This window comes from Notolabrus celidotus, chromosome 4 (assembly GCF_009762535.1).
Source record: "Notolabrus celidotus isolate fNotCel1 chromosome 4, fNotCel1.pri, whole genome shotgun sequence".
NCBI lineage: Eukaryota > Metazoa > Chordata > Actinopteri > Labriformes > Labridae > Notolabrus > Notolabrus celidotus.
This window is the reverse complement of record NC_048275.1, coordinates 9,794,790-9,810,121: the sequence shown is the minus strand read 5'-3', so window position 1 is coordinate 9,810,121 and position 15,332 is coordinate 9,794,790.

The window sequence follows — 15,332 nt, the reverse complement described above, 5'->3', positions numbered from 1 at the left end:
TTGGAGGCTGTCGCAGGATCTTGGTCGGTAAAAGGTGTTCATAAAACTCAATCCTAACTGTTTTAAGTCCATCTTTAGCTTGTCTTGGCATCACAATAAAATCAAACACTGCATTCAATATTATTTCTAGTCTTGAGTCTTGCAAATGCATTGTTCAATGATGTGAACATTGTCTTTATCCAGTAGGTGCGCTCTCGCCAGCTCCAAACAGGAAGCTGCAAACAAGCAAAACAAACATGCTTGAAGCAAAAGAACATGACGTTCTTGAGGATTGTGGCAAAGAAGGAGAAAGTGGTGGAGCTGTGGAGAGAGCAGGAATATCTCTTTGATGTGTCCTCTCTCGATAGAGTGGAGACGAAAAAAGGGTGGTTTAATGCACTGGTCCCAATGATGCCCCTTGTGCTAAAGCCAGCTAGCTAGCTAACCACTGCTGAACAGGGCTGTGAATATAGTTGTAGTCTTGTACTTCGTGACCCTGCAAGATCCCCAGTCTTTGCAAAATCTTTCAAACTCTGTCGACACATAGTCTCTAGATGTTAGAGGGTGTCAGCCTTTAGTCTTTGAAAGTCTTGCTAAATTTTAAAGTCTAGTCCAGTGTCTGGAAGGCATAAGTTGTACATTTTTTCTAACATCTGACAATTGTGAAGGGACAAGAAAGCCTCGAGGGTGGAGTACATCAAACAAGACAAAAAGAGGAACAACTTTGCCCCCCTCCCCTTCTCTGTCTCCCCCTGTCCCCCTGCAGCTCCGGCCACTGAATGCCTCTTCACTGGAGTCCATCGCGGCCCTGGCTGCCAGCTGGAGTACCCCTAACCTCTAACCTTTGACCCCCAGCACCGCAGAATTCATCACTGACCGGTCAGCTCAAAGCGCTCAGTGGGGAGGACATTCTATGAGACACTGAACACTGAAGACACGACTACAGGTGTGAACAGTGAATACAGGTGTTACAGATGTTCTTTACACCGCCTCTTCCTCTGATAGTCAGAACACATTGACCATACCGGATCGCAGAAATCCTCTTTGTGTTTGTCACGCTCTGATTTGTGTCTGTGTGTGTTTGCATGTCACGGTCCCATCAGCCCTGATGCTCCTGGGGTTAGAGGGAGAATCCTGCTGTTTTCTGATGGAAAGCTGCCTGCTACAGAAAGATCCGGTTACAAGAGAGTAGAGCTTTCATCCTTATTAAAGAAACATGTGCCCCATCTCAGCAGCTCTGACTTTTACTTTTCTGTGCTTTTACTTTTCTTTCTTTCAGTTGAAAATGGGGTTTTGCTGGGTTTACTGAAAAACACTCAGCATTTAACACACTGCTTTAAGAAGAACAATAACAAGCTTAGCAAATGAGAGCACACAAGGATTAATAAAGATTGTAATTTGTTTCTCAGTGAATGAGATTTATGGCTCCTTTTTATGCATCTTCATACTTCACATACCCATGGTTTCTTTGTCACGCAGCAAATGATAATTACAGACTCCCTGGTGACAAAGAATGTCAAACCCAGCTGCTTTAATTAAAATGATTACTTAATCTTTGGTCTTCATCATTTATCCACAGCTAATTGGAGCACTGCTACAAGAGCCAATCTCATGTGCAGGCTTGGCATTCATCATCCACTTTGTCCTTTAGTCATAACTTCCCCAGAGTACAAAATGTTGGTTATATTCTAAGAGAGAAATTAGCACTGAAATCAACTAACAAGCTGATCTCCAAGTTATGGGAGAGAAGGGACAAAGACAGAGCACTGCAGCACCGCTCATTAGATAAACAACAAAACAGATCTTCATGCGTGTGTTTGTTGAGGTTTGTAGATTTTACTGTGACTGGGTTAGCTCTAGTGATGTTGGCCTATTCTTACAAGTAGAAAGAAAGGCACTGTTTCATATTTTCAAGTCAAAAATTGAAGTTTCTAAAAAAATGTAGTCACCTGAGAGATTTTTAAAATGTGAATACATAACAAGAAGTCCAATTTGGAATGAATTCAACAAGAAATGAAAGCTGAGGTTCTCTAAAACTATTTTACTATTGAAGTATGAGTGTATAACTAACTTATGCTGGAGGAACTGTAATCAGATTGGAGATCATATTGTCCAAAACTGAAATCATTCTGAGAGAGGATTTAAATGAAAATACAAACTATTCTAAATTTTCATTTACCATCAAAACAGTTTTTATTACATGATTGGTGCAACCTATGAAGGAGCTATGGAAAACATAGAAAGCTAATTTGTTACCCATTACTTTTTTGGGTAGTGATGCAAATGATATAATTACCCTGGTCCTAAGCCACAACCACCCTCCCTTCATCAGTGGAGAGAAGTTACTGAAGGTTTACCCAATGGAAAAAGTAACTACAAAACTTCATATCGAGATGGACTTGTTTTGACTTCTGTTATTGTTTCTTTTAGATTAGCAGCTAGTCAGAGGTTGATAAAGACCGGTGATAAAGGTGGTCAAAGAAATTATTAATTCAGAAATGTTTCATATTTTTCCTTCTTAAGTGTGTATAAAGGTGGTTCGTGTGTATGTGTATGGGAGTGTACATGTACATTGCGTATTTATTTATTTACTTATTTATTTATTTATTTATTTGTTTGTTTATTAATTTGTTTATTTATTTGTTCATTTATTTATTTATTTATGTATTTATGTATTTATGTATTTATCTTTCTCATTTTACTTTTAAAAAGATAGAAAGCTAAAGCAAAAGCTGTTTCAGTGGATGTAAGTGACACTATGAAGCAGAAGTTAAATAAAATGTTGCTGATTTGTAAGTAATTATTTTGTTATTATCATGTTCTGTTGTGTCTTTGAAACAAAACAATATTATAAATAACTCAAATAATAAAAATGCTGATAAAAAATGTGGATATGATTATAAATAAAACTTCTGGAAACTATAATACAAAAATAAAACCTGCATCAGAAATAAAAAGGTACCCTAAGATTTGAAATCCCATGGTGTCGTAGAGGGCTATTCCATCATGTAATAGAGCTTCAAAAGGGTCAAATGTTGGAGCAATAGCTGGAACATAAGGGTTTAAATTGTTCCTATTTGACTCAACTATCTCTAAATAGACAGATTAAAAGACCCAGGATGTAAAATGTTCATTTTTGAGTATGCCTGTTTGCAACTTGTTTTCAAGTGTTGTTTAAAAAATGTTATGTTGTTCTATTTAAACTCTGCTTTTGCTGTTCAACACAACTTTGCTGGATATACCTGTACCATGACAATAAACATATTTTCTATTGTAGTGTGTATATTAGAAGAAGAAGAACAAGAAGTGGTACACACAGGCTGAAATACACACACATGCACAAACAGGACCGTGAGGACACACATAAAAGGAGAGATGTCAGGTTGAGGAGGCTGCACATGGACACGAGCCCAGAGCTGTCTGGTGGTCAGAGCCTTCCTCAGGAGCACCTCTGCAGTGCCCAGAAATTGAATTGGCACCTTTATAGATTCCACTTAAATTTCCAGACTTGGTCCGCTCCAGGACCTGAACTGGCATCCTTGCGGTTCCCCAACCAAATCCCTACAGACTGAGTTACCGCTGATCCAATTAATATATCTTATTAAGGTGTGAATAACAAAATAAAATACAGTTTAAAAGATATCTCCATCATATCATAAAATGTCTTTTTTATCATGCTCTTGTATTTTATTACTTAATTTAACATCAAAGTACTTAAGTCTATTTACCTCTCCTCTATAACTTTGAAAGTTTTTGTGATTTTCTTTTGTTCACTCACTGCACAACATCAAAATGACAAACTGTAATCAGATTAGAGGATTCCTGTTACATGTACTGCATAATTCATCAGCTGTAATTACTGTATCATTTCATTCATGCATTCATACTATAATGAAATGTTGTTCATAACACATCCTTCAATGCCACACAAACATTCCCTGGCACACAGTCAGAAGACAACTGTCCCTACATGTCTGTCTCTGTAGTTTTTAGAGGCCGTACACCCACTCTTCTCCCTGACCTGACCTCTCACTCTCTGCTTTGTTCCCACGTTGCGCCCGCTGGAAAGTCTGGCTCCGGCCTTTTCAAACCACGATTACAAACCTGCAGAGCACGGACAACGGAGAGAGGCATGAAAATGACGAAGCTGATATTGCATTTCATGATAACATAACAGCTGCTGTAACTAATTTGCATTAAGGGAGAGAACTAAAAATCAAGTCAAGTTACGCATTGCTTGTTGGTGTTTTGCCAATATAAAGTAACACAAAACTTTTGTTTACTCTCTCACTAGCAACTCCAAAGCCCGTCAGCACAATATGTATAAAAGATACAGATACAAATGTCCTCTGTGATAAGATAACTGCTGTGGGACATGTTTGAATAATGTTGTTATAAAACATGAACTGATAGTGTTCAGTTAAACAGTCCAGAAACAGAAACAGAGCAGACGTCCAAGACAAACAGATGCTGTAGTGGACTGTACACAGTTATTCTATGTAGACAGAAGCATGTTTGAGAAAAATGTATTTTAATTTTCTAGTTTGACCCATGTTCCATCTGTTAAAATGGAGGAGGCGGGCTTTAAGACCTATACTGCACCAAGGAGAGCTTTAAAGTTCTGGCTTCACTCAGTATAGCTGTTGTTCCGCCCATGGTTTTATAAAGACTGTGATTAGGTTACTGACATCTCCATTTTTAACATGTTTGGTACTATAAGTGGGTCGGGCCTGGTCCTAACGACCCCACAGGCTGTCGTGTGAAACTGCATCGTTGTTGAGCCCAGGAGCAAATGTTGCAACTCATATCAGCAAAAATAACAAATTGAAATTCACTGAGGCTTTAAAGGTTGTACTAAGTTTCTTTTACGTCACCTTTAAGTAGCTTCTTGGCTCGTTGAGTGCTGCACATATTTCAGAAGGGATTCACATGTAATGAAAGAGAGTTGAATGTTGTACAAGGAGAGGTTAATCTCAGAAGTCACAGCGCTCTCTGCAAATCAAACAAACACAAAAATGAAGCCCACTGTGTCCTCTCCACACAAACTAACACAAGATGAATCTCACTAAAGACTTTTACATTCTTGGTTTACGTAGCCGTACGAACTTATCCCTGAGGAAAGACGCTCGCCAGAATGGGATTTTACTAATGTCCCTAAATCACTCCCAGCTGGCCTGACTGCAGGAAATGCTTCTTTCTTCTCAAAACCTCAGTGCAAATGGTACATGAAGCGAGATGCATTCATGAGCATGTCTGTCTTAACTTATGTTGAACTGTCTGTCCCAGATTTCAGAGCGTTTAATGTCCTCCAGGGCTGCGGTCACGGCCCGCTCAGGCCTCTGTGCTGCCATGAGAGCCCCCATTCACCACGTTAACCTTTTAAAAGAGGTGGAGTAACTTCAGAGGGGGAAACGATTCCTGGTTTAAGAGGGTGTGAGGAACGCCAGATCAGCGAGTTATGAGTCCATTATGATGGCAACAACCGCCGCAAGGTCAGCCACACAGTCACTGCAGGCCCGAGCCGGGTTTGAAGGGTCTCTCAGATATTTGAGGAGGTTTGGTCTCATGCTTGTGAAAGCAGTTTAGCAAAGAGGTAAACAGCCCGGGGCCAGCAATAACAGAGTGGAACTGATTAGAGGAGGAGGAGGAAGGAGGGAGGAGAGGAAAAATGAGACAGGGACTGATAGCATCTTCATACCCGACATAATCATATTAGACGGCTAAAGACGCCAAAATCTCTCAGACGACTGTGTGTTTAAAATCTCATGTGAAATAAAAACTAAACAAAAGTAGTTTCTGTATTTGAGAGAAGATAAGAAGAAAAAAATAAAATTACAACATTGTTTAGTTTGATAGTAGTTTACTGAAGTACTGATTTTTCTTTTACTTTTATCCTGTTTTATTCAGGGAAAGAATCCATTTCACCTCCATCTTTTCACATAGTAGTATTTACATAACTGGGATTGCATCTGCTCAATCCAAGCTGCATTTCAGCAAAGTCAGCTATAAGACACATGCAGCCGTTTTGGAGTGGGTTGTACTTCAGTTCAGTGGTTACTGAGTCATACAAAGTGATGTTTCTAGAACAAATTTCACTGAAAAACTTCATCCTCCAGAAAATGATAACTTTATTTAAAGGTACAGTGTGTAATATTTGGTGGCATGTAGCAGAACAGCTTCAGTAGTAGTAAGTTTCTTCAAGTCAGTGTATAACAATCAAACTATAAAAGTTATTCTGACTTTGTAAACTTAGAATGAGCCTCTTATATCTATGTAGGAGCAGCAACCCTTCTACAGAGACCGCCATTTTGCACCACCATGTTTCTATTGTAGCACAGAAGGGACAAAGGTAACATATGCATTTTTGTATTTAGTGAGTGGCAGCGCTAAAAAATACAGGCTGAAAGATGAAGAAGAAGAGAGTGGTTGTTGTGTGTGGAAGAATTTGTATTGATAGATGTTTTGATGGTAAAAATGTGACAAATGGAGGATCATATTTATCATGCATCACAGGAGCTTTTTGTCCTCAAAGGCAATCATTGCTTCACTGATGGGAGGGGTGAGCAAGGGAGCGTTTCAATGTAATATCAACTGCTAGATATCGCTTAATATTTCCATTTCTACACACTGTACCTTTAACTTTATTTATCTAAAAAAGCTTAGGGATAATGTTTAATTATACGTTAGGGGAAAATGAACAACCTGCATTTAAATTCTAGCGTTTTGGACACAACAAATGTTTACACATGTTTTTTTTTTAGAACCCTGGAAAACATATAAGCCTTGAGAAGCAGCAAACTGCATCCTTGAGGTCTAGAAAGATGTGTTGGTAAAACAATAAAGCAGTGTGTTAATATGCAAAAAGTAAAAAAAAATGTATCTACTAAGATTTTTGTTGGGAGTGTCAAGTAACCTAATCACAGAGAAACTTATGGAACAGACTATGAAACTCTCAAATGGTTAAAAAAAACACACACTTAAGAAACAAGTATGGATTTATGAAGACATTTTTACTTTAAAATATCACAAGAGAAACAAAAACTAATGAATAAGTGCAAAATTAAAATTTGAAGGTAGTGATGTAGAGTGTCAGGCTGTCAGACTGTTTTGTGTTCTGGTTTGACGAGATGTGGACAAGTTGCAAATACCAATAAAGAGAGAGGATCACCGTCTTTCATCACTCCTCCAACACTTTTAAACCCCTCTTCATCTCTCATCCCCTCCCTCGTTCTATCTCTTCGCTGCCAAGTCTTCAAAAGTCAGTGAAAGCTGTTGCTAATAAAAGTTAAAAAGGCAAACTATGAAAAGGAGGTGAGAGGGAGCAGAGGGAGGTGCATTCTTTCCTGGCTGCATGGGAAGACTTTTGCCGGAGCGAAAGGGAGATCCAGCAGATTGGGGTAGTGGAGAAATGAAGGGGAGGGGGAGGAAAGAGAGGAGGAGTATATAGGAGCTCCATCACCCCAGGACATGGAAAAAACATTTTGTTTCGTCAGGTTTCAAAGGCAGAGCAATTACATTGGCGACGCAGGATGACAGGACATCCCTAAAGTGAGCTCAGAAAGAAAAAAACGCTGAGGGGGAAAAAGCCACGCCTACAAAAAGTTAACAGAGGAAACTCATCCTCTCCTCTCTTCTCTCATCACCTCTCCTCGACATGGCTATAAGAAACACTAAAGCTGCACCCCAATAGCTCATCTCCATCTTCTCAGTGTCCAGAGAAGGCGGCCATTGTGTGCCCATTCCTCTCTCCCCGAGTCAGTTTCCTATTGAGGCAGTGAAAGGGCCTTTGAGGGGCCCTGTTTTGGCTGTGCAGCTCACCTGCAGAGGGGAGACTATGGGTCTATTCTGAAGCCCAGCAGCTGCCAGGGCAGAGAGGCTGGCACCCGGTGGGAGAGAGAATAGCAGCCGCAGAGCCTTTCAATATGAAGCCACTTAGTAACAGAAGGCATGTGCCAAGCCTGCGAAGCCAGAATGAAGAGTCACCCTTTGGAGTTCACTAAATATCAGAAAAGTCTGAGACCCGTCTTCTGTTTTGCTTGCTTATCCACGAGTAACTTCTGTTCTCTGCTCGGCCTCTCTTTCTATGGAGTTCTAATCAACAGGTAGCAGGATACAGAGGGTGATTGGACTGCACAATGAAAGATTATTAATGCACATCAGCTGGATTATTACTATCTGGTCTTTGCATGTTTTTATGTTTTACAAACATTTAACTCTGCACACTACCGTAGCATCATTTTGCACATCTCTGTCCAAAAATACAGCTATCTCATTCACTAGTTATATTAAACATATTTACATATAACTATTAAAGCTGCTGTGAGGACGTTATGAAACAGACTGAAATCTAGCAATGCCTCTTTATGACCTACAAAAGGAAACAAGACCACTAGCAACAAGACTGATCATTTCTATTGTAAAAAATTGTAATGCCTAAAATCACTGCGAGGGGGTAGGTGTCAGATCAGCAGGCTGAAGAAGCAGCCATTTCTTACATTTTTAACAGCAAATACAGTGGTGGAAAAAAGTTTTTGGACACCCCAAATTTTGCATTGAGAATCACTCTTAGGTCTTCAAGTGCAATTCCTTTTAGCACATTCACAGCCAGGTTTATTTATTTTCTGTTCAGTTTTGAACACATTCTCTGTTATTTGTTGACTTTGATACCGACTATTTTGAGAACTGACATTGAAATTTAGCTTTGTTAGTTTTTCTTGTAAACAATAAACAAAAAAATATATAATTTGTATTTGTTTGTGTCGGTCTCGTGCTTGAAACACAAAAAAGATTTTTCCACAAATATTTCATGACAATATTTGAGATTGTGTAAAATTTTAAGGGTGTCCGAAAAAAAAATTCCACCATTGTATTTACATAATATTTGACTATTGAAAAAAGCAAGAAAAGATTCTTTGTCAAAGAAAAAATTATTAAATGTCCATTTTTGTCCACAGGGGGCACCAAAATCAACACAAGCAGAAGGTCCTCACAGAAGCTCTACATTTATATTGATTATTGTGTTTAAAGCTCCTCCTACAAACTCCTTTTAGGTTCTAACAAAAAAAACTCTTTTCTTTCAATCAGCTAACTCACTCTGAATTTTTAGCCATGAAAATGTAAAAAAAAAAAGTTTTCTAACTGCTTACAGTTAATCACAGTAACACCTACCCCCTGGCAGCAGTGTCAGACATTTAAAACAACTATATAGAGATAGTTTATCTTTATGTTGATGTTCTTGTTTCCTTTTTTAAGCCATAAAGAGACTTCAAAATTATCCTTAGTCTGTTTTGTAATCAGTTAAAAACTCCTCACAGGAGCTTTAACTTTTCCAAAAGTAGTACTGCTCTTGCTTTTGTTTCCTTATTTTCTGATGACTGTTCAGTATAAAAAATCATCAAGTAAGCTCCTTGTATGTGTGAACCTTCTTAGACTTGTCAATAAGCCTTGGATTTGAACTTACGTGGACTAAATGGAATTTGAAGTTTGAAACGTTTTTTGGCAACAACGAATCAACAGTTAACATGCAGGCATGGAGCAAAAGCGTCAATGTTTGCATGTTGGTGTACATATAAATGCTACCAAACAGTTCTCTCGTCCATGTTCAAGAATACCCAGAACTGCTTGTCGTGCGACACATCAAGCCCTGACACCGCTGTGAGGATCTCAGTGTCTGCAGGCCTGTGAAGAAGCCTTCAGCACACAAAAGGCCTCTTTTCTGTCAGCAGGCTAGCTCCCACACTGGCGCTAATTTACGATGCCCTCACAGCAATTTCCACAGTCGGAGAAGTTCAATTGTGTTTTCCAGCTCATTAAGCATCAGCACAACAAAGCTTTCATCTTCTCCTTCATCTCCTTCATCCCCCTCTTCTCTGCCTCCACACATCTTCCTCGCTTTAGCTGCCTGTCTGCTAATCCGTCTCTTCTCTCCAGTCTGGAAAGGTTAAGTTGTCAAGGTAAAATGGGCCTCCTCATCCAGACTATTTTACTTTTAATTCTGTGTCTGTGTTTTTTTGTGTTTTGGTTTATTTAAAGCTCGGCCCCAAGTGTGAAGCTCCCTCTCATGGAGGCGTAGGGAGAATTTAATGGTTGTTTATTCAGGGGCCTCTGCTGTGCCCTCCCATCTCTTTCAGAGCTTCAGGAGACGACGTGGAACCTTTTGTAATCTCCGAGGAATCAACCCAGCATATTTGTTCAGGTTGTCACTGTGCTGAGATCACAGGACGGCACTCACATTCTCACACAAACACAACTTCAGGCCCTAAATGTGTTTTAATTAAACTTTTTTTTCCAATCATAAGTCATTGAAGAAACAGGATTTGCCTTAAGTTAGAGATATTTGTGTGAATAGAGAATCCTATTGGCTCAAATCTGCTGCTGGCCTGAAATTCTGCATGCATGCAAAGGGCAATTCCCACCACTTTAACTTGGTGCAGAAATGCCCCAAAGGAAGGCATATAACCCCCATTTGTTCCAGTTTGGGCTCCTCAGTGGTCAACCAAATTACTATAATTTATTGACATTATTAACTTGTCCAGAACATCTTTTGAAGTCTATGTGAGTCACAAACTGTCAGCATCTAAAACATGGGTAAATCTCTTTGAAACTTTACTGCTCAAAAGAAGTCACCCATTTAGCATGATGTTAATAATAAACAGCGGCTTCAAACAGAGGTTTTTGTTTTATAAATACAACTTCAAACGTATCACATGTATTTTTTTAATCACAAGTGCTTTAGTGTAAAATAATCTTTTCAATCTTTTACTGAAGTTTGCAAACAAGCGGACTAAAGAGACCTTCAACAGTAAGGCTTTTTGTCAAGGTTTGGGCTTGAATGATCATGACAACAGAGTATAAACACCAAAGGATGGGGTTTGAAATGTTATGCCTTCAAGAAGTACCTTGACATTTGAATACGCTTGTTTGCTTTCAAATTCAGACCAACATCACACTATTTGTTGCCTAGTGGCACAAATAAATGTAAAACACCTTTCAGCCTACATCTGGAAATAAAAGGGAAACAGCAAGGCTGAGCCCAACAAGATGCAACTAAGTCCACTTTGTAACACTATTGAAGCTCGCTAACATATTTTAAGTTGTCAAAATGGTTAAAGTTTAAAGTAGGACACATTATGAGAGAAGGTTTTGTTAGCTTCATGAGACAGAGCCAAGGTAGCTTTTCTTGTTTTCACTCTGTGCCAAGCTGCAAGCTAACTCGTTTATTATTATTAGCATGATAGCAAATGTGTTTATTTACTAAAATATTAAACTTTGTCTTCTTTCTCTTTATGAGTGGAAGGGCAAGCAGTCAGCTCACTTTTGTTTTCTCTGACACAGAATTAAATATTATGAAAAATGTTAGAGCAGCTGAAAGCAAACTTTATATGACGAATATTTTGATTAAGTTTAAATTGTCCCAGCATGTTGAAGTGCAGCTGCAGACACTTGCTTTGTGTTTTCAGTTTGGATTGTCAGAAAGTGTCAAACCTTATTTGCAAATAATCAATCAACAACAACGTCTGTTTGACAACAATAAGTGCTCCACTTTCAGCCAACCAAAGTGTGTTCAGAACCTCCCCACATTGTGCTTCAGCCTGACTTCATTATGCAGCTCATCAAGAGGTAAACTGAGAGACTAGCTGTGATGGAGACATCTTTTGAGTTTTTGTTTATTGTAAATGTAGCTGGTGATTTTAAGATTACTGAGCAAGAGCTGAAAAAAAAGACAAAGCTAGATTTTTTTTAGAGAGAGCTAAACAAGTTAAACTCACTACACTGCCTGCTAGCAGGAGTCATTTTGTGTAAAAGAGAATAACTTATTTAAACACAAACCATGTCTGTAGACACACATGCATAAAAGATGGGCAACATGGCAGCTCCCAAAAGTGAGGCCAAAACACCCTACTGACTGATATATAGGTCATAAAGCCTGTCCCAGCCATTATGTCAGAGGGAATATGGATCAAACTATAATTATTTAATTAGAATTATAATACACATACAATACATTTTTTCAAACAAACATGGTTTCTGTCATTATTGTTTGTTCTTATTGTTTTGGTTTATGTCCAAGTGCTCATTTCTTGGGGAAGTTTGATTTTTAAAATCGATTTACTGGTGTCAAAAGGTGAACTACGCAGCATTGGCTGCACAACAACTGCAGAGTCGAGGAGGATCCTTGGGGGAAAAAAAGGTTCCACATGAAACCCACGCATGAATCTGTTCTAGTACCAACCTAAAATGATCTTTGTGGTTTTATCAGTTAGTTGAATGTGTGTTTTGGTTTGCAGTAGGGTTGTTATTGCAGCTCCAATAACCAGATCCCATATTGCACCAGTCCAGGCTGCAAATGATGCCATCAGCACAACATATCAGGCACAGACTGTTTCTTTAGTTTATAGGAAAGCTTCTCTATATTTCAAGACTTAAACCTTGCATGTAAAAAGCTGGACCTTCCAGTGTGTGTGTGTGTGTGTGTTTGTGAGTGTGTGTCAGGTTTCTCTTACTTCCATTACTCCTGCGGTGTCCCCTGCTCCTCTGCTGTCATCACCCTCATACTAACCCCGCCTTCATCTGCTATCATGGCCACACAATAAAGAGCCTATGATAACTTGACATCCCCAGCCTCTGTTAGTTGGTTACTCTCTAACATCATCATCATCATCATCATCATCTTTATCATCACTGAGTGCATCTGAGTTCCCCTCCTGCTGTCAGCGCCGTCACTGAGCTCACCCTCACCCCTGGCTCGCACCGGGTCCACAGAGGGTGTCAGGTTGCTCTGGTCCCCCCCTCTGTGTCTCCCAGATCACAACAAAACAGCAACAATATCTCTGTGTTCACCTGTTAGCACCTGGCACCGCGGGGAAAGACTCACAGGCGAGCGCCCACCAGCCAGCCTCTCTTCTCCTCTCTGTCAGACGCCATGTGGAACGCGCCTTCCTGTCACCAAACCCAATATCCTACATACAAAACACACACAGACATAATAACCTACTCACCACAGGCCTGTCAACACTTTCCCCCCACAGCTGAGTCATGCTAACATACAGAGGATAAATGAAAAGCACTTAACCAATCAACAAGCCATCAGGTAATTACAAAGGGTTCAAGCATTATCCGCCTTCTAGGTCCCCAATATGTCGGCCTCCAGGAGGAATTACTGAGATATTAAAGTGGATTAATAAAACCGACAGGATTAGCTTAGACTGGCTAATTGAAACAGACATGGATGAAAAAAAGTGGTTTGTTCAAATTTTATTAACATGAATTGACAAATTGCTGGACTATCTTCCAAAGCTGAATTCTGTCAAATTCAGGAATTTTTAAGACCCTAGTAAATATAATTTAAAACCCTAAAAACATAAAAACAGTGTCCTCCACAGAGGCTAGAACTTTGAGGACTCAGTTTGCAACACAATGACCCTATTTTGGAGTGTGTTGTGCATTTGCGAACACCCCAACTGTCAACAACCTGCAGTGAAGCACACTGCTCTGTGCTTCTCATGAAAAACAACAATTCATTTCAGACCCACCTGTGAACAGAGAGAGCATGACAATCAGATTTAACTCCTTTGTATCTTCCATCTGAAATAAAGATTCAAGAAGTTTTACTGTCAACTAATGAGAGTAAAGTCAAGGGAGAGGATTTCTATTTTTATTAAAGCATATAAAATATAATAAATCAAATTAGAGTAAAAATGTAGTCAAATAAAATACACAAATTTTTAAGTAAGCAGTGAAGATAATAATAAAACAGCAGTAAAAATGTAAAAAAAAATGAGTTATAGCAATTAGAATGAAGAAGATATAATATAATATAATATAATATAATATAATATAATATAATAAAATAATATAATATAATATAATATAATATAATATAAAATAATATAATATAATATAATATAATATAATACAATATAATACAATATAATATAATATAATATAATATATAATATAATATAATATAATATAATATATAATATAATATAATATAATATAATATAATACAATACAATACAATACGATATGATATGATATGATATAATATAATATAATATAATATAATATAATGTAATGTAATGTAATGTAATGTAATATAATAATAGAAGAAAATAAAAGAATAGAATAAAGATACAGTAATATAAAGAGGTTTGTATTGCACTTGGCCATGTGGAAGAAGCTGCTCCTGAGTCTGCTTGTGTGTGTTTTTGCGGTCCTGTACCTCAGACCTGAGAGCAGCAGGCAGAACAGGCTGTCATGAGGGTGGATTGAGTCTTAATGACCCTCAGGGACTTTCTGAGGAACTGCTGGATGTGCATAACCCTCTCCAGTGCTTGCGGTCCATGCTGGTGCAGCAGACGTACCAGGTAGTGAAGCAGCCTGTCAGATGGTTCTCTGTGGTGCCCCGGTAGCAGCCCCTGAGGATTTAGAGTCCACATTTGGTGTGTAGCTGTAATCTTTTAGGTCATGCTCCACACTTCAAAATTATTATTAGTGAAAAAGCATTCAGTGACAGAAACCCTGAGAGGGAAGTTTAACCACAAAAATTCAAGAAGGTGAAGGTTCAAGGGGCTTTAGACTTCAAACACCTGACAAGCACTTCAATTAAAGTGCACTGATACCTTAATTGTCCTGTGGTCACTTTAAGTAAAGCCTATTGTCAGGTTTGACTCCTTGACATCCTGGGATACCTTCTCTGAAGAAACGTGGGGTACAGAAACACCTGAAGTGGCACCTGAAGTCAAAGACATTCAAAGTCCTCTATGACAGACAGAGGGGTCAGACCTACTCGTGAGTGGGCGCAGATAGTGTAGCAGCTCACATGACAAACTGCTGATGGTGTGAAACATGAAAGAAGGAATCAAAGCTGACGAGTTGTTGCAGCTCAGATCAGATAAGGAGAAACATCAGCGTGAAGACCTCAGGCCCTCAACATCCTTCCTGACATGACTGGCATGACCGGGCCTGAGAGGGAGTCAGCAGGAGCCAAGAGAGAAACTCTGACTTTATTATTTCAGTGATTAATGTTTCACTAATATCAATCATGCCAACTTGCAGAGTTAATGCTGCAAGCCAGTGCTGTTTAAGGGACAATTTGTGCTTGATGAGCAGGTTTAGGGTTGAATGTGTTCACTAAGCAATCATCTACAGAAGCATCATTACAAACAGATATCAACATATGAATGCAGAATCTGCAGAAGAGTTTTAGTGTATGAAGCGTTCTTTCTTCCATTCAGGGTCTGAGAAGATTGTCCTCCAATGTTTTAGTGTCCTTTAGTATAGTGTGTTTGAAAACGGAAATTTCGTCTTGAGTATTGTTTATCTCTTATCTGATGCTGCGTTCACATGCT